We start from the raw sequence: 26,927 nt of genomic DNA on the forward strand, positions 1-26,927 counted from the left end.
GCTAAATAACTCAACATAAACTGATGTTTTGTTTAAAAAGCAGGTCGAAGACTAGATAAATGAAAGTAAGAAGGATCAGATCAAGGAGGTAATTGCCTTTATTGCACTGCCTATGGGCCAGGTGGAGCTGTGTTTTCCCCCAGGCCAAACAAGCTTACCCCTGATCTCCATGTGATTAGATGCTCATGGTTAGCCAACTGTTGGCCCATGATGCACCACTCACCCTCTCCACTACCATCCCACATCTGGATTCATCCCTGTGATGGCTGACCCCTTCCTTGTCCATGCATTCAGACTGACCTGACATCCACACCCCAACTATTTTCCCATTGCTTTCAAACCTGTTGCAAAGTTTTTAAAAACATTCACATGCCTGCCACCTCCCCTCCTGACCTTGTCACCATTAACAGTCCCTTTATCTTGTGCCCATGACATTTTTCTCAATCTCCCCTTAACTCCAACCTATCACTGACCTTCGGTTATGGCCCATCACCTCCACCCACTCTCCAACTATATGATTCATTACATTTCTACCCAGCTTTAGTTCTGTAGAAGGTTCGCACGGGCTTGAAACATTAACGCTGTTTCTCTCTCCACAGGTGCTGCCAGACCTGTTGAGATTTTCCAGTATTTTCTGCCTTTAGTTCAGATTTCTAGCTGTAATACATTGGCCTTATCTGATGTTCTTCTCCCCCTGCTCTCTTTCTGTCTCAGAAACAGAGAAAATAGGAGCAGTAATAGGCCATTCGACCTTCCAAGCTTGCTTTATCTTTCATTATCATCATGGCTCAACATCTAACTCAGTAATGTGTTCCTGTTTTCCCCCCATATTATTTGATCCTGTTAGCCCCAAGAGCTATATTTAACTCCTTGAAAACACACAAGTTTTGGCCTAAACCTCTTTCTGTGATAGAGAATTCCACTGGCTTATTACTCTTTGGGTGAAGACATTTCTCATTTCAGCCTTAAATGGTTTACCTCATATCCTTAGACTATGACCCCTGGTTCTGGTCACCCCCACCATTGGGAGCATCCTCCCTACGTCTATCCTACCCAGCCCTATTAGAATTTTATAAGTTTCTATGAGAATCCCTTCATTTTTCTAAACTTCCATGAATATAATCCCAATCAACTCAATTTTTCCTCATACATCAGTCCCACCATCCCAAGAATCAGTCTGGTAAACCTTCCCTGCACTCTCTCCATAGCAAAAACATTCTTCCTCAGATAAGGAGACCAAAACTTGCACACAATATTCCAGATGTGTCTCACACAGGCCCTGTATAATTGCACCAAGGTGGATAAGGATAAATTGTTTCCACTAGTTGAAAACTCTAGAACCATGGGCCATAATCTAAAAAAATAGAGCTAAGATATTCAGGGGAAAACACTTCTACACACAGACAATGGTGTTGGTTCAGAACTCTCTTCCTCAAATGGTGGTGGATGCTGGTTCAATTGTTAGGTTTAAGTGTGAAATAGACAAACTTTTTATTGAACAGGAGCATCAAGAGAAATGGGCCTAGGGCAGGTACATGGAGTTAGCCACAGATCATGGTCACAACCTTGATCTTAAGTCACAGCCATAATCTTATTGAATGGTGGAGCAGGCTCACAGAGTTGAAAAACCTATTCCTGTTTCTATGATATTATGATATGATACGCTTTCCCATATTTTTAAGACACAGGAGATTCAGGAAGAATCTCAACCTACTGAATTCATGTTGTTTGCTGTTAATTGATTATTGTTCTGATGATCTTCACATTTGCTCTTTTGTAATTAATTCCATTATTTAACATGGAATGGAAATAAGATTACTGGATCTCACGATGCCTGTGTTTTGTCACTCTTTGTGAATATACGCACTGTAGCCTGTTTCCAGTCTAATGCTATCTTCTCAACACCGTGTGATGTCCTGACAAAGATCATCTGTTACTCCTAAATCTTAGAGAAGATTTTGTCAGCACACTGGGGCAAATGCCACCATCTTTGTGGATATGTTTGTTTTCAGTGTCTTTAGCCTATCTAAGATGCCATATAATTTATTTAAAAAGTCATTGATTTTACTTGGGATGTATTTGTTTGGGAAAAACATGTTGCTTATGTTTTTTCTGGTGAATGCTTGCTTGATAGAGCAGACGCAGCATGGTTTCGTTGAGGGGAAGTCGTGTCTGACAAATTTACTGGAGTTCTGTGAGGATGTGTCTAGGGCGGTGGATAGAGGAGAGCCGGTGGATGTGGTCTTTCTTGATTTTCAGAAGGCGTTTGACAAGGTACCTCACAAGAGGTTATTGCAGAAGGTAAGGGGGCATGGAGTTGGGGGTAGGGTGTTAGCGTGGATAGAGGACTGGTTGTCAAATAGGAGGCAGAGAGTGGGGGTCAATGGGTGCTATTCGGATTGGTGGTTGGTGACTAGTGGAGTGCCTCAGGGGTCGGTGCAGGGGCCTCAGCTATTTACCATTTATATAGATGATCTGGAGGAGGGAACCGAGTGTATGGTGTCGAAATTTGCTGATGACACCAAGATTGGTGGAACGGCAAATTGTGCGGAGGGTGTGGAGAGTCTGCAGAAGGATCTAGATAGGCTGGGCGAATGGGCCAGGAACTGGCAAATGGAATTTAATGTTGGCAAGTGCGAGGTTCCACTTTGGTAGGAATAATGGTAGGAAAGATTATTACTTATGTGGAGAAAAACTGCAGCAGGCGACGGTGCAGAGGGTCCTTGTGCATGAGTCGCAAAAACCCAGCTTGCAGGTGCAGCAGGTGGTCAGGAAGGCGAATGGGATGCTGGCCTTCATAGCGAGGGGGATTGAATGTAAAAGTAGGGAGGTCTTGCTGCAGCTATATAGGGCATTGGTGAGACCGCAGCTGGAGTACCGTGTGCAGTTTTGGGTGCCGTACTTACTCAAGGATATTTTGGCCTTGGAGGGAGTGCAGAGGAGGTTTACTAGGCTGATACCGGAGTTGAGGGGGTTGAGCTATGAGGAAAGGCTGAATAAGCTGGGCTTGTACTCGTTAGAGTTTAGAAGAATGAGGGGAGATCTCATTGAGACGTACAAGATGATGAATGGGATGGATAGGATAGAGGTGGAGAGACTCTTCCCGCTCAGAAAAGACAATAGGACTAGGGGGCACAGCCTCAAGATAAAGGGGGGAGGCGGTTTAGAACGGAGTTGAGGAAGAACTTCTTCACTCAAAGGGTGGTGAATCTCTGGAATTCTCTGCCCGTTGAAGTGGTGGAGGCTGCCTCGCTAAATATTTTTAAGAAGCGGGTTGATGGGTTTTTGAAAAGAGAGGGGATTAAGGGTTATGGGGAGAGGGCGGGAATGTGGAACTGAGCAGAGACAGATCAGCCATGATCTTATTGAATGGCGGGGCAGGCTCGAAGGGCCAGATGGCCTACTCCTGCTCCTATTTCTTATGTTCTTATGTTCTTATGTATCTGTCTCAAGTTTGCATCAACTTGCATATTTATTGTTTTTCTCACTTCTCCTTCCATACGTTGGGTGGGATTTTCCACACTCCCCTGTGGTATGCTTTACCGCAGCAGAGGTGGCCCTCCATTAGCCTATAGTAGGATCAAAGGGGTTTATGCACCCTTCACTATCAGGAAATCTGCAGCAGGAGTTCACCGTCAGCAGGAGCAGAAGATCTGGAAAATTCCAGCCATTATCTATTGTGATACTATTGTTTTTGTGCTTAGCCTGAACAGTTATACTTATTTCCAAATCTGCCTTTGCCCCTCTGATCAGACTTTTGATATACGAACATATGTACAAGAAGCAAGAGTATGCCATTCGGCCCCTTAAACCTGCTCTACCATTTAATAAGATCATGGCTGATCTGATAGTAACCTCAAAGCTGCACCTTGCCCACCTCTGTAAAAATAACACCCACTTGTTTACCAAAAATCTATCAACCTCCGCTTTAAAATTATTCAAAGCCTCTGCTCCCACTGTATTTTCAGGAAGTGAATTCCAAAAGTTCGCAGCCTTCTAAGAGAAAAAATCCATTTTAAGTGGGCGGCTCCTTATTTTTAAACAATGACCCCTAGGTCTAGATTCTCCCACAAGACGGAACATCTTCTCTACGTCCTCCCTGTCCAGACCTCCCAGGATCTTAAATGTTTCAATCAAGTTCCCTCTTATTCCAGCGGATACAAGGCTAGCCTGTCAAACATGTCCTCATATGACAGCCTGCCTATTCCAGAGATTAGTCTCGTAAACCTTTTCTCCATTTTCTGATACTAACTGCAGGAAGTCCCTTCTCTTTTCTCCCTGAATAATTTACAGGCTTTTGTTTCCCTCTCTTTACCACTTCTAACCCATTAGTGACTTGTTTCTTTATCTGAACTGATTGGTTTTATCATGTATTATCCCTGTATTCTCAGCATTCCACCTTTAAAGGTGTTCCAATTGTCTTCCAATGAGATGTTGTTGAGCAAACTCTCTCAATCGTTTTTTTTCTCTTCTGTTTCATCAAATGTAGGTTACATCTGGATTGGAGTGATCTGCAGTGAGTTCCAAATGAATCCCCTCCCACCCAGCACCCCCCTTCAATTCTGGCTGGTTCCAAATTGGGCAGCATTTCAGAGATATTGTTTAGATCCATTGAAAAGATCCAGGAGCAGAAATAGTGCCTGAATTTCAAGTGATGACATTTTCACATAAATCTAAAACCAGTAGTTTTAAATACTTCAGTTATTTCAATCCCGAGGGGAGATCCAGATGTTTTCTCATAGTTTTCTGGATCATCTTTGTTTTTGGACGGATTTTTAATGCTACTAATTTCCTGCCTTTACTATCAACAACTTCTCTTCTGAGGCCTGTGAAAACTGCTTAGCATTCTCACTGCTGTTTGTTCCTTTCGTCTGGATAATATGTTAGCCATAACGTCAGTTGCCTTCTATGGGAGATTATTATCTGTGAAATTTAATTTTGAAAAAGATTCAAGCATCAGTCCATCTTTAATGTCATCTTGTTAATCAGGACTTGCTGCTGGTGACTTCCGTTTAATATAGAATCATTAAAAAAATTACTGTCCCTTGTATGGTGGGTGGCATTTGGAAAAGCTATTTAGCTGGAAAATTACACTTTTTATGCTTGGGGAATTGAAACTTTTATCTGAGTCCTGAGCTGCATCTGTTGGTTCCCAAACAGATGTAAAGAACAAAGGCTATATTTTATTTTTCACTCTGAAAAATAATACTTTTTCTTTATTCTTCCATTCCTAATTCCTGCAGTGCACTCATGTGTTGTGAATATCTAGTCTAATTTAATAAGGTCAGATTTGCAAATGGGAAAACCCTATAATAGGTGGCTCCTCAGTGAGCTTCTTGGCAGAGACAGATTGTCCACAGATGGCTCCATGAGACATTGAAATTATTCATATGGTTTCCCAGAACAAAGGAAATATTCAGGAATTAGAGGTAACTAATTTGAATCCCTATTTGGAACAACTCAATGTGCCACATGCCTTGGCGAAGTGTGAAGGGAATTCTTTCAGTTTTACCTCTGTGAATGCTCACAGAAGTAGTCAGATGAAGTTGGAATCAGCCTGGGAATAGCTTTGAGATAGGCAGAGAGAGAATGTGCCAGGAGCTATGGAGCCAGTAGCACAGGTTATTAGAAACCAGGGGTATTTTCTAATTTCATGAAATACAGTGAGGCCCATGCTTGAATTGGGGAGTGTGACGTTGAAGGATAGTTGGGGTGTTCATCTAGCTCAATGCTAGAGGCAAGACCCCAAGAAATATTATACCTTGGAGAATAGCAGGGACACTGAGAGAATCAAAGTGAATTGCCGTGAATTGTGGCATACCTTGGTTTGATCCCAGAGGAAATGATGAAACTCAACATCCTTTTGGATGGGAACAAAAGTAGATCGGGAAGTGTTCAGTTGATATCTTCAAGATTAAAGACCAAGTGTTTACAAAATAATTGTAAATAGTTGTAAAATAATTGTAATAGTTTTTAGTAAAAAATACTTCAATTAATTCTTTCAGTTAATCACTGGGAGTTCAATTTTCTTTTTAAAGTTACTGGCCTCAACTGAGGTCATAATGTATGTAGCACCACCAGACAACAAATTTAAACAAATTTAAGGAGGAGATAGATAAGTTTTTAATTAGTTCAGTTACAAGTGGTGTACCTCAAGGATCTGTTTTGGGGCCACTGCTGTTTGTCATTTTTATAAATGACCTAGATGAGGGTGTAGAAGGATGGATTCATAAATTTGCTGACGACACCAAAGTCGGAGGAGTTGCAGACAGTGAGGATGGATGTTACAGTTTGCAGAGGGACATAGATAAGCTGCAGAGCTGGGCTGAGAGGTGGCAGATGGAGTTTAATACGGAGATGTGTGAGGTGATTCACTTTGGTAAGCGTAACAGGAGTACACAGTATAGGGCTAATGGAAGGACTCTTAGTAGTGTTGATGAGTAGAGAGATCTCGGGGTACATGTGCATAGCTCCCTGAAAGTTGGCACCCAGGTTGATAAGGTTGTTAAGAAGGCGTACGGTGTGTTAGCTTTTATTGGTAGAGGGATTGAATTTCAGAGCCATGAGGTCATGTTACAACTGTACAAAACTCTGGTGTGGCCGCACTTGGAGTATTGCGTACAGTTCTGGTCGCCGCATTATAAGAAAGATGTGGAGGCATTGGAAAGGGTGCAGAGGAGGTTTACCAGGATGTTGCCTGGTATGGTGGGAAGGTCTTATGAGGAAAGGCTGAGGGACTTGAGGTTATTTTCATTAGAGAGAAGAAGGTTACGAGGTGACCTAATTGAGGCATACAAGATGATCAAAGGATTGGATAGGGTGGACAGTGAGAGCCTTTTACCTCGGATGGTGATGGCTAACACAAGGGGACATAGCTTTAAATTAAGAGGTGGTCTTTATAGGATGGATGTCAGAGGTAGGTTCTTTACTCAGAGGGTAGTAAGGTCGTGGAATGCCCTGCCTGCAGCAGTTGTGGACTCGCCAACTTTAAGGGCATTCAAATGGTCAGTGGATAGGCATATGGATAACATTGGAATAGTTTAGGTTAGAGGGTCATTAGATTGGTTCCGTTGGTCGGCGCAACATCAAGGGCCAAAGGGCCTGTACCGCGCTGTAATGTTCTATGTTCTATGTTAATTAGTGGTGGGATGAAGGGTTATGTGGAGTGACAGGAAGGTGGGGGTGAGGCCAAGGTGATTATCATATCGAATGGCAAAGCAGGTTTGAGGAGCTGAATTGCCCACCCCTGCTCTTAGTTTGTGTGTCCATATGTAACAGGGTATACAGTGAGCAACAGATCATTTGGAGGTCCACAAGATTTCCCTGAATGCTTCTTGCTCTCTTTCAGATTTTCCCTTTAGCCCACACTTTTTTGCTATCCCATTGCAATGTAGAAAGTGTTATGGGCACAGTGTTATATGCACAACATGCATGCTATATAATTTCCTGTGTACCAATTAGCTTAAAACAAAGATCGTTTTCTAATTCATTCTGTTCTTGGAATAAGTTAAAACATCCCAATCCTCACTTTAATACTCCAGTCCCCAGTGAGTTAAAAACATTAAATACCAAACAACCACACAGGTCAATGAAAGCAACATCTGCAGCTTTCTTTCAAAAGAGAATTGTGATGTTCCTCAGCCAGTATGCCTCACACTTCAGCTATTTCCATCATCCTACTAACCCATTTTTTGAATAACCTCTCACAATCGTTGATTTGTTGTAAGAAATCTTGAAATGTTGAGGTTCACTTTGCAAATAAAGAGTAATTGTTGTAACACTGGCAGAGTAGGAACATTGAGAATAAGCCTAGCTATTTCAGAAAGCACAGAACAATGGAGACTTAATTTTATGTAAATACAGATATTTAGAATACCAATGCTGGGGTACACAGGTACATTTACAAGAGCTGTTAACTTGCAAAAGGCATCACGTATGAAGAAATATTAAACGGTCCTCATCTATTGCCAGTGAGAGACATAGTTATTAGATGGAAATGTTGAGTTCCGAATAGAGATATTCCTGTCAATTTATGTAGTGTACTGTTAATAGACAATATCTTTGCACCTCGACCATCATTATCTCTCTGATTTATTGCCATTGCTACATTCATTTTTCCTGTGCCTTATAAATTCTAAGTGTTGTGAATCTTAAGGGCTCACACCCTTTGTATCCACTATACATTGAAATGAAGACTCACATATTCTTTCCTGTTCTAATCCATCATTCTCCATTTGTTGAACTCCTTACTTTTCAATTACATGTACAATCATTCTTTGTTTCTGTCAAAGTTATTCAGTAAATCTCAAGATGTAAGTGTTTCATCATCTTTGAAGGAGAGCGGTGATTGGAGGGATAGTTCCTCGGGGACAAAGAGTATCCACTCAGGAAGTGGCTGTTGATGCCAGTGTGGAGGCCACAAACACCAGCAAAGATTTGATACAATGAAACTCATGCATGTTGGTGGAGTAGATGATGAGACTGTTGAAGATGCAGTCCCATGCCTGAACTGGTTGGGGGTGCCCTACAGTACAGCCTCCAGAGGGCCTCCCACATTATTGTGGTCCACTGCACTCTCCACAATCTAAACCTGCAGAGGGGAGACAACCTAGGCCTGGAGGAGATGGGTGAGTGCCAGATCTGTTCAGGTGAGGAGGATGTTGAGGATGGCACTGGGCCTGACAATGCCCAGGAGGAGGATGGGGAAGAACACTGGGAATGGACAGGGCCAGAATTGGCCATTGAGCAAGGGATGCCCTGATTGCCTTTCATTTCGGGGGTGTGGGAGTAACAAGTGGTGAGATCTCTCATAATGGATGTAAGGTCAGGTTAATGATGTAGTGCTACCGTGATCTAACCATTTGGTTGCATGTTTTCAATTGCTGGGGGCCTGCATTCATTGGCCTGACTCTGCAGAAGATTGAGGATGACTGATAGTGAGGACAAAGTGATGCTTCTCTTATCCTCAGCGTTATTTCTGACTCCTATCTAACAGAGAGCTACATGTGCCATGCCAATGAATAGACACATCATGGGGTTCATCAAAGCTGGAAAGATAGAGGGGCCTGCAGTGCCTGAGACTAAGTCATCGGCCAGGTTTTCACTCTCATCTTCCATCTGAGGTGGGCAGGCAATAGCACCTCGACAGCCCCTTGGCCTCTCCCACTTAGGTGAATGATGCAAAATTGAGCTGCTCCAGGGCTGACGGACGGGTTAGGGGAGGGTTTGCAGTTTCCATGAACGGGGTTTCGGGAAGGGTGGCCAGGGCTTGTAGGTGAAAGTGCAGTTGACAGCTGTGACACCTCTTTAGCAGTAGGGTCTGAGAAGGCTCCCTCAGAGCTGCTCAAGTCTAGTGGGTCCAGGGGACACGAGGATGGTCCAGCCTGTTCACTGCTATGCCTGCAAAAGGGAGACATGTTAGTGCAATACAGGGAATAAAGGAGGGGGCATTGATTACTCACTACAGACATGAGGAATGATAGCATGCCTTGAGGATTCTCACATTTGTCTGCTGCCCCCACTTCACAATCAGTGTAGGTGCACCCTGCCTCCTCCCCGCCAGCTCAATGGTTCTCTCCTCAAATAGCATGAGGATTCTGAGCTCTGACATTACTCCACTGGGCGTGCTTCTTCACACTTGTTGTGGTTGAGCATGTCCTGCAATACCACAGATAAGGAGAGCCTAGGCAGCAGTGTTGATGTTTAAGATTATGATGAGGCGTGGCAGGATTGAGTGGGAGGTGGAGTGTAAGGAACATGGCAGTGGGTAGGAGGGAAACATATTGATTGGGGAGGTGAGAGGAGGGCCTCCCTTCTGGTATTGGCAAAGGCCGAAGTGGGTGAGAGATAAAGCTATAGGTGTGAAGGGTATGCCAGGGGGTGCAGAAAAAGGCTGCCTGAGGCTGACTTATTCTGGCTGAGTGCAGAAGGTCAGTCATTATCTTGTGGCACTTACTGCACCAATGCAGCCAACCTATTGCTGTGGAACAAGTGCTAGGAAATGTTTATATGATGCTCCCTGGTGACTGACACGATTAAGAGAAGCCATGGCAGGTGAATCAGAGAGAGCTGCCACAGATACAGTGTTATTCTCACATCCATAAAGACTCTTATCAATGAGACGCAAGATCCGGTCAGAAGTTACACCAGGGCTATTGGTACAATTCACTCAAATTTCCTCACCGCAACTGACTTTGCCAAATTCTGGGAAAGTCGCCCCTCTGTCTTTACAGGAATCTTTTAGCAATCTGTAAGATCTCATTGCTCACTATTGAGCTTAGCCAGATCGTACTCGGGTTTCATAAGCCACCCTTTCATACCAAAGCTATAAAGCATCAAAAATGTGTCTGTTTTCTAATCAGAAAAGTTAAAAGTACATTTGCCAATGTTTGTTTTGAGGTAGGTTGGGCATTTTCAAAACCTTATGATGATCCTTGGAGAAATCCAAATTGTTCAAAAACAGCAAAGTGAGTTTTGCTTGTTTTACAGAAATTGGTGCTGACTTGCAAATTCAACCCAGAGCACACTGTCAGACTGCTTACAGCAGGAATGTGTTTCAGTTTATCTCAGACTTGCTCAATGTGTGGTGTGCCTTTGTTCAGGGGCTGCCTCGCAATAAACTATTAGCAGCTGTCCTCAAAATACATCTTAGTGCAAACATTAAATGAATGATTTCTCCTTGTCTTCTAACCACAGTAAAAATGAAATAAATTAACCCAAGCTCCTATATACAATAGTTTGGCAGCTCATTCTTACACTGAAAGGTGAGCAGCCTCAAATATCCCCCCTGCCATTGGTAATGACCAAAAGTTTTACTCCCTCAGATCAGTATGCTGAAGATAGTTACACATTCCTACCTGAATGATATCACCCAACAGGCGATATTTCTGGCCCATACCAGGCAGTACTTGTACCAAATGTCCCACTGGGAGGTGCTTGAGTTTCAATGTATCCTGCCACAAAATAATGGCACTGATATCTATAGCTTTAAGTATCTTTCTATAGCTCAGAATTAGGTGATTATTAAGTTTTAATGGTATGTGCCCATTTATTCCCCGTTTCTTTGAAACCAAATAAAGTGGAGAGTATACACCGGAATAATGTATAATGCAGCTTCTATTCAGGTCAGATGTTGGTGTGATTATTGATTTGATTTATTATTGTCACATGTATTGGTATACAGTGAAAAGTATCATTTCTTGCGCAAAATACAGACAAAACATACCATTCATAGAGTACATAGGGGAGAACGGAAGGAGAGAGTGCAGAATGTAGTGTTACTGTCATAGCTAGGGTGTAGAAAATGATCAACTTAATGTAAGGTAGGTCAAAAGTCTGAAGGCAGCAGGGAAGAAGCTGTTCTTGACTCAGTTGGTATGTGATCTCAGACTTTTGTATCTTTTTCGCAATGGAAGAAGGTGGAAGGAAGTACGTCCAGGGTGCATGCGGTCCGTGATTATGCTGGCTGCTTTTCCAAAGCAGGGGGAAGTGAGAAAGTGCCAATGAATGGGAGGCTGCCATAGCCATGTTGCTTGTGAAATCTCCTGATCGCTGTTAGGTGCTGATGAAATCTCAGTGATAACACCAACAGAGTGAGTAGGCTATTAAACTGCTCCTTGTTTTGTAACAGGGGAGAGGTAATCACAAGCCACAAGACCAATAACCCACCCCAGAGCTTCTTCATAGCAGCAGACCTTATTTTCGAAATGGCTCAGGAGATCATGGGGGATAAAATTGGACTGTTTAGTGCTAGCAAGTTAGCTGCTGCATGGCCACATAATGTTTGAAAGTGGGATCTGAGATTCACACTAAGTCTTTTCACAGAAAATTGTGCAAGGCACTGACTGATAACTGTGATAGCATGCAGAAAATATGAATGAAAGAATGTAAATAATCACACGCCACATTCCCCATATTTGTTTTTGGGCTGTAATCCTTCATAATGGTAGATTTTGCATTTTAGGCTCGCTCTGGGTATCTGAGAGCCCTGTGTCTGTAGGAGGACAGCTGCATCAAGTTTCTGATTTTACCTTTGTTGCGTGGCCTGGGCACAGTCCTGATATTAGACTGCTGCTTGATGGGTAGCTGCAGCTTCTCTGTACCTCATATCAGAGAAAGGAACATTCTGAAGATCCCAAACGAGAACATCCTGGAGAGGGTTAATCAAATTTGCTCTTGCTTTTAGTGAAAGCTGTCTTTCATTCCATTGCTGCTCTCATTTGTTGGTACACGATAGCCATCTTGAAGTAATGAGTCTGCTGCCTGGTACATAACAAACTGTATGAATGGGTTCCTAAACCCAAAGGGCATCTTATGCTGCCTCAGCTAAGATGTGTGTAACACCATTCTTAGGCTTCAAGCATTCCTGACTACAATATGGATTTCTTCTCCTTTGCAATCTGTGTGGAGTTGGCTTCCAGCCAATTCTCATGCCTAACAAGTTGATAGTGTAGTTGTTATCTCATTTTGTGCCAATTTAACAGCTTGCAGCATAGTTCACATATTCCAGTAACCAATCCAAAGCTTTGAGTGAACCATAAATGGTTCATCCTGTTACAGAATTTAGCTGCTATCTATAACACAGTGCTCCAGAAACCTCCAGCAATTCCAGCAGGTTACAACATTTGCATTTTCTATTTGCTTCCTTGCACTCTCCTCTCACTATTTCAGTGATTAACCTGCATAACTCATCGAGCATCACAACCCACCTCCCCCACACCCAATGTCACTGCTCTGACCACCTAACCATCCCACCTTACCCACTCACCTACCCACTCACCTCACCACTTACTCAATCACTCAGTCACCCATTCATTAATCGACGATTCCTTAAGAAACTTGAAACCGTTAAAAACCTTAGTTAAATAAAGCACCTACTGTCTTAAAAGGTTTGATTTGATTTGAGATATTGTCACATATATTGGTACACAGTGAAAAGTATTGTTTCTTGCGTACTATACAGACAAGGCATACCATTCATGGAGAAGGAAGGGAGAGAGTGCAGAATGTGGTGTTACAGTCACAGCTAGGGTGTAGAGAAAGATCAACTTAATGCAACATAGGCTCATTCAAAAGTCTAATGGCATCAGCAAAGAATCTGGTCTTGAGTCGGTTGGTCCGTGACCTCAGACTTATGTATCTGTTTCCCAATGGAAAAAAGGTGGAAGAGAGTGTGCCTGGGGTGTGTGTGGTCATTGATTATGTTCCTCTGGGGAAAGAGGGTATGCCCTTTCCTTTCCTGGAGAGGCTGAACTGATTTCTGCTTCAGCCAGGATCAGAAGATCTGGTTCAAAATGGACAGTACCTTCAGGTCGGGGAAATCGCTGTGAGTGGCAGCAATAATGCCAACATTGCCTTTGACCCAGTGTTCTAGGCCATCATGTCAGGAGAAGATGGGAGAGAAAGTCTGAGATTAAAATACATTTTTAAACAATATCTAATACTTGTAATCACAGTAAAATGATAATGGCCCAGGAAATCAGTTGTCAAAGTCTATAACTACTTTGCTGAGGTAAACATGGAAAAACTGCATGGGAATTAATGGGATAACAACTTAGACTGATAACTGTGGATGGAAAAATATGACCAATATTTGTGAGAATGGGAAATAAGATTTGTAGACAGGAAGTTCATGTCCTGTGCAAGAATTTTTGTGAAGGTAAAGTTGCCATAGTCCCAGATGAGCATGGAGTTCTCTCTGCTTTTGCGGGGTGGGGGTGACTGGCGGTGATTTAACCTGAGGATCACCACACCTCACGTAAGGAGCAAGGTTGAGAAGGCAGGGCCTTCACGGATAGCCTCAGCCAGTATAGGAATTGAACCGGCACTGTTCACATTGTTCTGCATCACAAATCAGCTGTTAAGCCAACTAAGCTAACTGATTCCTCTTTTAAAGAAAATTACAGCATAGGAACAAACCCTTCGGCCCTCCAATACACTGCAGTTGTATGCTTGATTGGCACTTTAAACATTCACTCGCTCCACCACCTTCACCAATGGAGGTACAGCGTGTTACCATCTACAAGATTCACTGCAACAACTCATCAAGGCTCTTTCGACAACACATTCCGGACCTGCAAGATCCACCACATAGAGGGACACGTGCAGTAGCAACACAGGAACACCACTACCTTCAAGGACCCCTGCAAGTCACACCATCCTGACTTGGAACTATAACCCTGTTCCTTCATTATTGCGGAGTCAAACAGAACTGGGGGTTACATCACACGGACTGTAATGGTTAAGAAGGCAACTCACCACCTTCTCCAAGGCAGATAAGGTTGGACAGTAAATGATGGTCTAACGCCTTCATTCCATGAAAAAAAACGTAAATCTATAAATACTCAGAATCAATGTTGAAATGCCATTTCTCTTGAATGCCTCCAGACGACACATTTTTTTAACATATCTGGCACAACATCGAGGGCTGAAGGGCCTGTACTGTGCTGTACTGTTCTATGTTCTATCCAGGGATGTGGGCACCACTGGCTTGGCCAGTATTCATGTGGTAGTTTGTGGTAATCACTATCCCTTTAGTATTAGTTTGTGTTTTTGATAACGAATTTTGGCCAAACCAATTTCGGTATCTTAAGTTAAGACAACAGATACATGCAATTTTATCAAATGCATCACTTAGCCATTGGCTGCTGGCAAGGCGAGTATAATCATCTGAGTCTAACACTTTGCATTTTAAATTATTTTCTGGTGGGGATTTTTTTCAGGAATATTCAAGAATATTTGAATTTGCCAGTGGAACAGCATTCCTTCCTTGAAAGTTGTGAGACCACACACAGTTTTCAGAACGTGTAGACAAACCCATCAGGACAATGTTTTGTTTTTGCTGTTGGCAAGTTAAGGTGACAGTCCACTGCGTTAAGTTAGATATAAATTGGCATTGTAATAAAGTAACGCAATGGAGAATGCACAGTTAATGTCATTGAATAAGCAGCGACTGGTATCTCAATAGTTAAGGAACAAATGATCCTTGATGAACATTAAAACAGGCATGCAGTGTCAGTGTTGCTCGTGGGTGTGTTCATAAGACCATTTTTCACAGAGCAAATACTTGCAAACTATAACCAGACTTATTCTGTTGACTTTGGCATGTATTGAACTATTCTCCATGTGGAGTAGCATCCTACATTTTGATGATATCAGTTGAGTAAATTGAACTATACTGTTCGGATTAAGAACATTTCATTCCTGGAGCTTGCACAGAACTGGCTTCTCTAGTGTGGAAAATATCTTACGCAACTTTGAAGGTAAGACAAATAAGTGCTTTGTGGACATTGTCTGCATTGAGAAGCTGCATCTTGTTTATTTTGTAATGTGTTTGATTGCAGTTATTGTTGAAATCTGAAATTACATTTTTGTTGCATGAATGATCCATTTAACTGAGGCAATTGAGGTGCAAGTGATTTCTGTATGCATTTTCTACATATGCAAAATGTTGTTGTGACTACTCTTAACCATTATTTAACAAATGCTATTAAGCAGTGTTGGATAAATGTAGTCATTATTGCAATTTTAAGGCATATGTCTGCAATGGTTTGCACAAACTTTAACTTTGTTTGAACGAGGCAGAGCTCCACTGGCTCCAACGTAAGAATAAGTTACTAATTAATTTGTCTTGAAAGCAAATTCCTCTACTTTTACGAGGAAGTATATCTGAAAAGTTTATTGTATTAGAAAGTATAAAAAACTATAACCACTACGAGAAAGGTCTCTTTGTATTAAAGGGAACTATAGCCCTGTGTACAACGTGGCTCCTTTGGACCAAATCCAATTGTACACCATTTAGTAGCAAAGAACTGAGTGTAAACAGCCCATTAAGTCAATCTGCATTGAGTATAAATAATAAATTGTCTGTGGTGTTGTGCTAAATGCAAATTAATTCCAACAATTAGATCGAATAAACCTATTTAAATCTGAAATACAAATTCTGGAGTTTGGAAACCCACACTGCATCACATATGGTATTTGCATCAATAGCAATACAAGCTGAATGTTTCTGAGTGTGTTTCTCTGTGAGAGGGCTGAGATCTAGACTGTAAGAAATGTAAGCTTCTTTTTGTTCCAATTCTTTGAATCCAGCATCTGTTAGCAGATCCTTGTGTTTATGATATTAAATTTGTTTTCTCTAAACTGGTAGTAGCTCATGGTGGGCTCTTGGAACTTGTATTTTTATAGAAAAATAACATAAAAATAGTTTTATTCTTCTGAGAATGAATAAATTGTGTACTTCATTCTTAAAGAGAATTCCATAGGATCCCTACAGTGCAGAAAGAGACCATTTGGCCCATTGAGTCAGCGCTGACCACAATCCCACCCAGGCCCTATTCCCGTAATCCTTCTTGTTTACCCTGCTAATCCCCCTGGCAGTAGGGTCAATTTAGCATGGCCAATCCACCTATCCCGCACATCTTTGGACTATAGGAGGAAACTGGAGCACCCAAGAAAACCCATGCAAGCACAGAGTTAAGTGCTGGGAATTTACACAAAGAAAGCTGGAAATACTCAGCATCTGTGGAGAGGGAGAACTGTATTTCAGGTCGAAGGCCTTTTGTCAGAATGTTCTCAACCTGAAACATCTATTTCTGAAATAGGCGCAGGCCAACATGAGGAACAGCAGCAGGTCATTCAGCCTCTCAAGCCTGCTTTGCAGTCCAATTAGTTCACAGCCTAACGTATCTGAATTCCATTTATCCACCTTTGATCCAAATCACTTCATATATTTACCCAACATTAATCTATCAATCTCAATTTCAATCAATCAATATCAATCCACAGCGGATGCCATCTCCCTGGCCCTGCACTCAACCCTGGAAACCTAGATAACAAGGACATGTATGTCAGACTCCTAATTATTGACTACAGCTCAGCCTTCAATATCATTATTCTCACAAAACTCATCTCAAAACTGTGGCCTGGGCCTTGGCACCTCCCTCTGCAACTGGATCTTGAACTTCCTAACTCACAGACCACAATCAATAAAGATAGTTTTATTCTTCTGCGAATGAGTCTCCATGATCACCCTCAATACCAGTGCTCCACAAGACTGTGTTGTCAGCCCCCTACTGCACTCCTTATACACCTGTGACTGTGTGGCTAAATTCCCCTCCAGTTCGATTTTCAAGCACTGTAATGGGTCGGATCTCAAACAATGATGAAACAGAGTACAAGAATGAGATAGAGAATCTGGTGAACTTGTACGGCAACAATAATCTCTCTCTCAATGTCAACAAAATGAAGCAGATTATCATCGACCTCAGGAAGTGTAAAGGAGAACATACCCCTGTCTGCACCCACAGGGACGAAGTGGAAAGAGTCAAGGTCTTCAAATTTTTAGGTGTCCAGATCACCATCAAACTGACCTGGTCCCTCCCATGCTGACACTATAGTTAAGAAAGCCCACCAATTCCTCTACTTTCTCAGAAGACTCAGGAAATTTGGCATGTTAGCTACAACTCTCACCAACTTTTACAGGTGCACCATAGAAAGCATTCTTTCTGGTTGTATCACAGCTTGGTATGGCTCCTGCTCTGCCCAAGACCGCAAGGAACTTCACAAGGCCATGAATGTAACCAAATCCATCACGCAAACCAGCCTCCCATCCATTGACTTTGTTTACACTTCCCACTGCCTTGGCAAAGCAACCAGCATAATTAAGGACCCCACACACCCTGGTCATTCTCTCTTCCACCTTCTTCCATTGGGAAAAAGATACAGAAATCTGAGGTCACGTACCAACCGACTCAAGAACAGCTTCTTCCCTGCTGCTGTCAGACTTTTGACTGGATTTACCTTGCACTAAGTTGATCTTTCTCTACACCCTTGCTATGACTGTAACACTACATTCTGCACTCTCTCATTTCCTTTTCTATGAATGGTATGCTTTGTCTGTATAGCGTGCAAGAAACAATACTTTGTATGTTAACACATGTGACAATAATAAATCAAATCAGATCAAATTTTGAGATTTTCAATTAGCCAAGCCTCAACAGCTTTTTGAGGGAGAAAGTTCCAGATTTCTACAATCTTTTGTGTGATGGCAGGACAATAAGCACAACAGTAGTGTCAAACAGTATTTATTTCTGAAATTGAATACAGTGAAGATTATGAAATAGGCGATAGTAATTTTACATAATACTGTACCATACACCACTCAAAAAGGGATAATGTTTCATTTTTCAACTTCTGTTGTTCATTGCCATTAAGACCAGAGGAGATCTCTGGTAGGAAGATATGGTGGAAGTTTCCTTGTGCTCACAAACTATTTCTCCAAATTTGCACTTTCACCCTTTGCTCCAGTAAGTACATACCAACCTTTTGCAGAATTCAGTGTAATGCCTCTGTGACTTGTCCTCCTTGGGTGGACCTCTATAATTGCCAAAGACTTAAATCTTAGGTCAATGAAACAAGAGATGTAAATTACACTAAAATGTGGCCAACATGCTGCAAAATACAAAACACAGATGGGAACTACACCACGGCCTTTGCTTTGTTTTTGCAGCTGCAACCTCCCACAGTTATCCACACTCCAACATATTGTATACAACGTAACATTCCCCCATCTTCCTCACTGAACATCATTGGAGGATGAACCATTGATGTGCCAAACAGATTAAAGTCTCTCTGCCCTTTTAAAATCAAGGCTAGAAAAGGATCCATTTTAAACCCTTACTACAACAGAATTTAATAAACAGTAACTTAAGGCGGCAAGTTCATGGATTTTTACTTTGGCCCCTGAGGTGAGATGAATCTTTCACTTTAGTTTCTTCAGTGACTTATCAGTGAGCTCAGACCATGCAGAGGAGGGAAGCCCCATGTTGGACCCTGATTTTGACCAGATAGCCAGCCGATCTCAGTGAAGACGGCTGGAAGGATGCTGAAGTTTACTTCAGGGCTTCAAGATTGTGGGGGAAGGAGAACATCATCCCTCATCATTCTTTGCTGGGAGATTGCCTGCACAGATATCATGTGAGCACAGAGGGAGGCACAGTGGTGGTGATCTGCTGACACTCAATCATGGGCAGCACGTGAAGAAAAATCATCTGTAGGATGGATGGGAAAGAAGCTGTCACACTGTAACCCAGCAAAGAATTAATCATTTCAACAGAGGAGCAAATAAAGGAAAATCTTTGGAGAGAAAGAAGCAGAAGATCTTACGACACATTATGACAGTGAGGTAATACTTATATTAAAATGAGACCCCTCACCATTATTGCTTTTTGTTAAGTCACAGAAAGTTAATTAGTACATTAACATTTTGCTTCATGTGTTGCCAAGATTCCTTTAGGAATTCCCACGTGGGGCACTATTCACGTCCGATAATGGAGATGATTTTGAGTCTGCACTCTCTGTCTGTGGGAATGGCAGTGTTTGCTCACACTCCAAAGAGTGGAACTCGAGCCAGCAAGTTTCAGCATTCTGATCTTCCCAGCCCCTCACCATTGGAGTGGAGTGAAACACACCGCAGGACCACAGAAAGCTCATTTTAATACATTAGCATGTTGTAAGCAGACACTCTCTCCGTGACTCCCCTCTCCCCCGATACTCAGCGGGCGCTGGGAGGCCATTATGTCAGCACCATTTCCAACAGATTCGTGTAGACGTGAACCTGTCGAGGGGGTCTCCCTGGGGACCTGAGGGGAGGATGGGGAATGTCCAGGTAGTAGCCTGGCAATGCCCCCCTGACACTGCCCGTTGATACAGGATGGGACGGATCCGGAGTATCCAGCCTGGACATGGTGAGGCTTAAAAATTAATCCCAGTGATCTCACTCATTTATAAAAGCAAACATTGCTGGAAATAACAATCAGCATCTGGAAGGGAATGATCACTTAGAGCTCTGGGTGTAACCCTTGATCAGTGCTTTGTGGAAAATATTCCATCATTCAACCACTAGTTCTAACTTACACTGCTTACTATTGCATTTCTTTATAAATATTGCCCAGTCTATGAGCAGCGAGTTAATGAGAACTTTGTTTTGAATTGCCAAGCAGTCTTGAGGAGGGATCCATTACTGTTTACAGTAAATGCACTAAAGCCTTGGCATTTCATCTGTGATGTCTTTGGAGACAGATGGTTTGAATTCCCTGCTGGTTAGACAAGCCCCGGAGTAGCGGAGTAGAAAATGCCTTTTGGAATAAAAATCAGCAGGATCCAAATTATAACATTCCTGTTTGTATCTCCTCCTTTCATCTTCTGTTCCATCTGAGTGCTGTAGCGACAGTTTGATAGCATACTGTAGAATAGTAACAAAGTGGACGCACTGTGTCTCTTTGGCGCAGTGACAAAAACTGTTCAGGGTTGGGAAGTTCTGCAGTGGAGGAAAGGATGTAAAAGGATTTAAATCTCTCCTCACACTTCGCTGGCTTGAGGGAATTGGGGGAACTTAATTTCCAGCACAGCACTGCAGAAAGCATAGCGTCAAGTAGTGTGTGAAGTATTTGTCTTCAAATCATCATTATCTCAGTAAAGTGTCTTTTATGGGACAAATTTCATATAATTGGGTGATATTATTTTTCATACCAAGTTGATCCAATGATTCTCCCAAAAAAACTCAAAGTTCCCAACCAGCAGCTCTCCTACATCCATGGGAATGGCCAGGTAGGCCATGGACGTGGCAGCACGTGGGTGATGCAGGCCCGTTCATGGAGTCTACATTCTTGGTCCTCGAGGACACTCACTCCAAGTGGATGGAAGTCCACAGAGTGCATTCGGCAACAACAGCAATAACACTAGGGGAACTCTGCCCCTTATTTCTAATGCATGGGATCCTGGAAGTGCTGGTCTCTGATGATGAACTGACTTTTGCCAATCCGGAGTTCACCCAGTTCATGAGGTCGAATGGGATTTGATAAATCAGGGCGGAACCATACCATCCATCATTGTTGGACAGCCTCATGGAGAAAGCGGCCCAGAATTTAAAAACTGGTTTAAAAAAAAACTGGAAACATCAATGGACACCAGACTCTCCCACTGATTATTTGATTATAGAACAACCATAACACCCTTCATGCTTGCCACTTTGGGAACAGCATCTGTGGAATTGGTCATGGGCAGATGTCTCCGCACCAGATTATGTTTGCTGTCCCCTTTTAGGGAGGTGAAAAAACAACCAGAAGGCCAACACAAAGGCCACAACCGTAGTAGCTGGGAGAGACAACTGGAGGCCAGTGAAAAAGTTTGGGTGAAGAATTATTCCAATGGTCCTGCATGGTTACCCTGTAGACCTTAGGGTGGAGCATGCATCTTACAAAATATGCGTAGGTGAGGCCATTCTGAAAAAACATCTGAATCAAATGCAGGCCTCAAAAATCACAGTTTGTCCAGCAGCCAACTATGGGCAGCAGACTGAGAACCAAGGAGAGTCCTCTCAGACTGGCCAGCCCTGCCTCGCCGTCCCATAGTCCGAAGTGGACCCTGCGGTGTAATGACTGCAATGAGGTCCATGAGGTTGGCCTCATGGAGTATGAGCTCCCTGATTGAGCTCATAATTGCCTGTCCAACTAGGGAGCCTGACCTGTATACAGAAATATGAGAGCGTCAGGTCCACTGGCACTCCTGATTCTGACTTTGTACCTGAAGCACTCTAGGTGGGAAAATTTTCCCATCCCGCCCACTGCGGGAATCAGAGCAGGCGGGACACGGACAATGCAAAAGTCTGTTGACCTCAGGCAGGATTTTCTGGCCTTGGGACATGTGCAGCTGGAAAACGTCACGCAGTTCCAGACTGGAACAGTGTTTGTAAATAAAGGGTATCCAGGGCCTCTGAGGCTTTATTTCACTAACTATTATCCTACACATCTATCCTGATAACATTCTGGTGAACCTGGATGACATTCCTTCCAAGACCAATATATCCTTTCCAAGGTGCAGTGCCCAGAACTGTACACAATGTGGTTTAACCGGATTTATAGTGAAACTATCACCCCATTATATTCTAGTCCTCTACTTATGTAGTTATTCTGTTACCCTTATTGGGTATTTTCCTGCCTGATTCAAGTTTAATGGATCCCTAAACCTCTTTGGCTCTCCACTAGCTTTTCTATTTTGTAGCTTTTCACAATTTAAGTAATACTAAGATTGATCCTTTCTCAGTCCAAAAAGGATGATGTGGCATTTATCTGCATTGAAATCCATCTGCCAGTTTCAGCCATTGTCTTAATCTATCAATAATGTCACTTTACAAAGTTATGCTTAATTCTTTCTACACTAATTACCACATCACCAATCTCTGTCATCAGATATCTGGGTTCGACTTTCCTAGCCCCATGGAGGTGGGCTGGGAAGCAGGGGTGAATGTATTCAGAGGGGAGCTTGATATCTTCCTGCCACCACAATATACTACCAGCTGCAGGAACGCCCACCAAATTCTGCCAATTAAGTGTCCAATCACAGGCCACCAGCATTGTACCAATTTTGGAAGGGTCCACAGCCGTGTGGGGAGGCCAACAGTTAAGTAGTATCTCATGGGATTCCCTCAGGGGCCCCCCTTTATTGGCTTCATGGCCCACAAGGTGGCTGGGGGTAGTCCTCTGGTGACAATGACTGCCCCATGGCTACAGTGCTGCCACTGAAAGATATGTCCAACCCAGTCACCATTGCCTACTTCCTGGTCCCAGCTCATTAAAAAATGTACACACTCTGCAACCTCAGCAATGGGCACCTCTTTCTGGTGGTGCTGCCCTAGGGTCCCATTGTAGGATTGGCATCCACGTTTGGGCCAGACAGTTGGACTAATATCTTTGTGAAAATACAGCCTATATATCTATATTGTTATCAAGGCTGTTAAAATAGAGCATAATTGAGGACCGATCACAGACTCTTATGGGGCATCACTAATCATTTCTTTCTACTTGGAGCACATAAGCATCAACCCTATTCTCTGTCTTACTCCTTAACCAATCTCCTAAGCAGGTAAATAATTTGCCATGAATTCCAAGAGCTTTCATTTCAGCTAATGGTTTGTTATGTTGAAACCTAAAGGTTTCTGGAAGCCTATCTGAACTACATCCACTTAGATATTCTCCTCTTTATTACTTTAGTTACTTCCTCAAAAAAGTAGACTCGACCTACATTTCACTCAACCATTTTCTCAAAGTACTCAGTCACTCTGTCATTAATTATAGGTTACATTAATTTCCCGAAGCAGATTTTGGATTAACTGGATTATCATTTCCTGGTTTTCTCTATCATACGTTTCTGAAATAATGGAGTTACATTTGCAATTTCTGAACCAAGACAGCTTTGGATGTTTATGGCAAAAACATCAGCAATTTCATCATCTCCCTCTTTTAAAACGCTTGGCTGGAAACAGTCAGCTCCTGGGGATTTAGTGATGTTATTTTCTCTATGTTGCTCTCTTATCTATGTTAACTGTAGTGAATCCCATTCGATGATTCATTATTAATTTCCCTGGAATATCAGGTATATTTTTACTTCCTCTACCCGGAAGACTGAGACAAAGCAATCATTCGATAAGTCTGCCTTATTTTCACTTTACCCCCATTTTTTAAAGAGCCTGAATTATCCTTGATTACCTTTTCACTTTTAATGTCATTTAGATTGGGGAATCTAAATATCTTCATCAGAGTTAAGTATGAGGATTGAATCTTCGAGCATCTCTTTTGCACTTCGGGGCAGGATGTAAGATAAAGCTTTTTTGCTCAGTGATCCTGCACTCAATCCTTAACTTTGACCTCCTTCTGAAGCTGTTTTTTTTTAATTTGAAAATGATCACTGCATCTCTGAACCTCTCTTTCCAGTTTCTCCTAAGCCTCGAATACATTGCTCTATACACTCTTCCCGTCTTTGCATTCCCATGTAGTGCATCACCTCCTAACATATCTCATTGATGCCAACACTTGATGCTTGTCAGGCATTGCCTTGTTGTTTGCTGTGATGTCCTGCGAGTATTGCCAAAGTGTCCAGAGAGTTTGTCTTGTTCTCATGCTAGAAGTACAGATATATTAAGCACTAAAAAGTTAATCAGAGGAAGCACATTTAACTATGAAATATTCGAGGTTACGTCAAGTGTTCAGATAGAGATCTAATTGGATTCGAAGTTAACTTCACATTAGCTGCAATTTCAATGCTGCTATGGTTCATTAAACAAAATGACTGGGCTCATTTATGCCCTCAGTGCTGTAGGAGCAGATTACAAAGAGAATGCTGGAGGTATATAAACATAGTTGGCAGATGGGCTTAAGCAAAACAATCCTGGTTAACAATCCATGTTTAAAGCACATTTGTAGAATTGATCCCGCACATTAAGAACTCCAGATACTGAGGCCATATTATCTCCATGGTCCACTGAACATCTTCCCCTTCAGCTTCCAGACAGTTATTATGCTTTCAGTGCACTATGCTTTAAAAAAAAGACCCCTTGTATTGAGTGAGTTAGATTCCCAGCTTACTTAGAATTGAACCATCCAATTTTTCCAACGTTTTCCTCTAGGGTTTCAACTCAAAGTCAATGTTGCCTGTTCAAGGGATATAAAATCACCGTGGAGGCTGGAGACTTTCCACAATCTACAATGTAATGCTGTCACTCTTTAGTGCATAGTTCAAATACTTGTTTTTTGAGTTGACTCCTTTGAGTGTGAAGTTAGATTGATGGACGGATTGGGATTGACCTTCCCCTAAGGCTGTAATGATGTGGAGATGCCGGCATTGGACCAGGGTGGGCACAGTAAGAAGTCTCACAACGCCAGGTTAAAGTCCATCAGGTTTATTTGGAATCACAAGCTTTCAGAGCCCTGCTCCTTCCTCAGGTGTGTGGAAAGTTCGGTTCACAAACACGTATAGATAGACACAAATGCAAGATAATGGTTGGAAGGCGAGTCTTTATAAGTAATCGCTGTACTTGGCTATCAGTTCTGCACGCATGAGGATGGACTCAACTGGGATCTTGTGTTCATGTCACACTATGTGTAACCCCCGCCATTTTGCCTGGGCTTTCAAAATCCTATTAACTGTCCTGGCTTGAGACAATTCACCCCTCTTTAACCTGTGATTAACCCTCTCTCCACTTGTATTGTCTGTACCTGTAAAGACTTGGTTACCTGTTAAGACACACATTCCAACCATTATCTTGCAATTGCGTCTGTCTATATATGCCCTGTTGTGAACTCAACTCTCCACTCACCTGAGGAAGGAGCAGTGCTCCAAAAGCTTGTGATTCCAAACAAACCTGTTGGACTTTAACTTGGTGTTGTGAGACTTCTTACTTAAGACTGTAGGTAAAGCAAGTGCTGCAGTTTAGGAGTTAAAACAATATCAACCAAACAACAATTTGTTAGTTTTGAGGCTTTAGGGAAAACTATAAATGATGTCAAAGTCCACAGCAAGTCAAAGGCAGAGAGAAAATCTGGTTCCAGGTCTCATTCATCTGTCAATCTTTATTCAGCTCTTTGCTTCTTAGTGTTGGCTGGAAATGGGATGAATTGGAGCAATCATGGTTTTGAGATGTGTTAGAATAGGTGCTGCCAATGTTTTTTATTCTGTCCTGGAATGTGGGCATCGCTGGCCAGTTCAGCATCCTAATTGCTCTTTAGAATATGGTGGTGAGTGGCTTTCTTGTACTGCTGCAGCCCATGAGGTTACCAAATTGGGCAGACCGTTTTCAGCCTGATGGAAGTAGATTCAGACTGCGGAGCGTGTCAGTCCAGGAAATTGATGTCAGGTCAGCCAGTTATGATCAATCTGCTGTAGCCCTGAATCCTGGATTTCCCAGGCAGTCAGCAACTTGCCAAGACCCATGAGACAAGAGCACAGCTAAGGGTTTCTTCAGTAAAGCTGATAAATTGTGAGGGCTTTCATCAGTTAGCTGGAAGAGCTGTTGCCATGACCAGGTGAGAAACAAAACCCTTGTTCCCTCAGAGTTCACTCACTACTTGACTAGAAACATCTTGGAAGCACTTTGTTTACCTAACACTTCACTCACCTCCAGCTGCACTTCCCTGTTGCCAACTCTCACCACAGCATAGCAACATCATAAGCAATTTCACTCTCCACCTCTGATGAGGCTCAGGGCCAGAGGCTATATCATCACCATCACCATCAGGTTGCATCTCCTTAGCCACATGTCTCTACATAGGACAGGTGGAATGGACATCCAAGACCTCATTGGTAGGAGGTGAGACCCCAACACAGGTACACAGGGTCAGCTCTCCCACCAGGCATTTTTTCTTTATCCCTTCATGCGATGTGGGCACTGCTGACAAAGCCAGCATTTAGTGCCCTTCCCAAACTGTCCGTCAACTGAGTGGCTTGCTAGGCCATTTCAGAGGGCAGTTAAGAATCACATTGCTATGGGGCTGGAGTCACATGTGGGCCAGACCAGGTAAGGATGGCAGATTTCCTAAAGGACATTGGTGAACTGGATGGGTTTTTATGATGATTGACAATTGTTTCATATTCATTGTTAGACTTTTAATTCCAGAATTTTTTTATTGAGTTTTAATTTCATCATCTGCTGTGGTGGGATTCGAACCCAGATCCCCCAAAACATTACCCTGCATCTCTGGATTAGTAGTCCAGTGACAATACCACTATGCCACTGCCTCCCCTTAAGAGCAGCAATAATCTGACAGCAACATCTCAGGAGGCTTACCACTGACATCTGCAGCCTCCTGGAACAAACCTCCATTATCAGCAGAGCAGATGTGTGCACATTGCCAAGGGCTGATGAAGTGCCCATCACCCTCTCCCTCCTGCTGCCTCTCACCAAGTTGTGTGCTGTCTTTTCCTGCAAAAAGAGAAGTAGCAAGATGAGTATTTGTAATTTTAACTGAATTTGTAATGCAACCGATTCTTCCCTGCTGCCAGCAGACTTTTGATGGGACCTACCTTGCATTGAGTTGATCTTTCTCGACACCCTAGCTCTGACTGTAACACTACACCCTGCACGCTCTCCGTTC

At 42.6% G+C, this 26,927-nt stretch overlaps 1 protein-coding gene across 2 annotated transcripts in view; it reads left to right on the forward strand.

The window, feature by feature from the left end:
* The window catches only part of LOC145347846 (KN motif and ankyrin repeat domain-containing protein 4-like), a 97,260-nt gene that overhangs the window by 6,290 nt on the left and 64,043 nt on the right, over positions 1-26,927 (forward strand). Inside the window, exon 1 of one of the 2 annotated variants that reach the window (XM_080195755.1) lies at positions 15,050-15,260. The exons of the other annotated variant lie outside the window; for it this stretch is intronic. The gene's annotated coding sequence lies outside the window, so the exon portion shown is untranslated. Of the gene's footprint in view, positions 1-15,049; positions 15,261-26,927 lie in introns of those variants that run through there. 2 annotated transcript variants of the gene reach the window in all.

Source organism: Carcharhinus amblyrhynchos, chromosome 9, assembly GCF_965287045.1.
Source record: "Carcharhinus amblyrhynchos chromosome 9, sCarAmb.v2.hapA, whole genome shotgun sequence".
Classification (NCBI taxonomy): domain Eukaryota; kingdom Metazoa; phylum Chordata; class Chondrichthyes; order Carcharhiniformes; family Carcharhinidae; genus Carcharhinus; species Carcharhinus amblyrhynchos.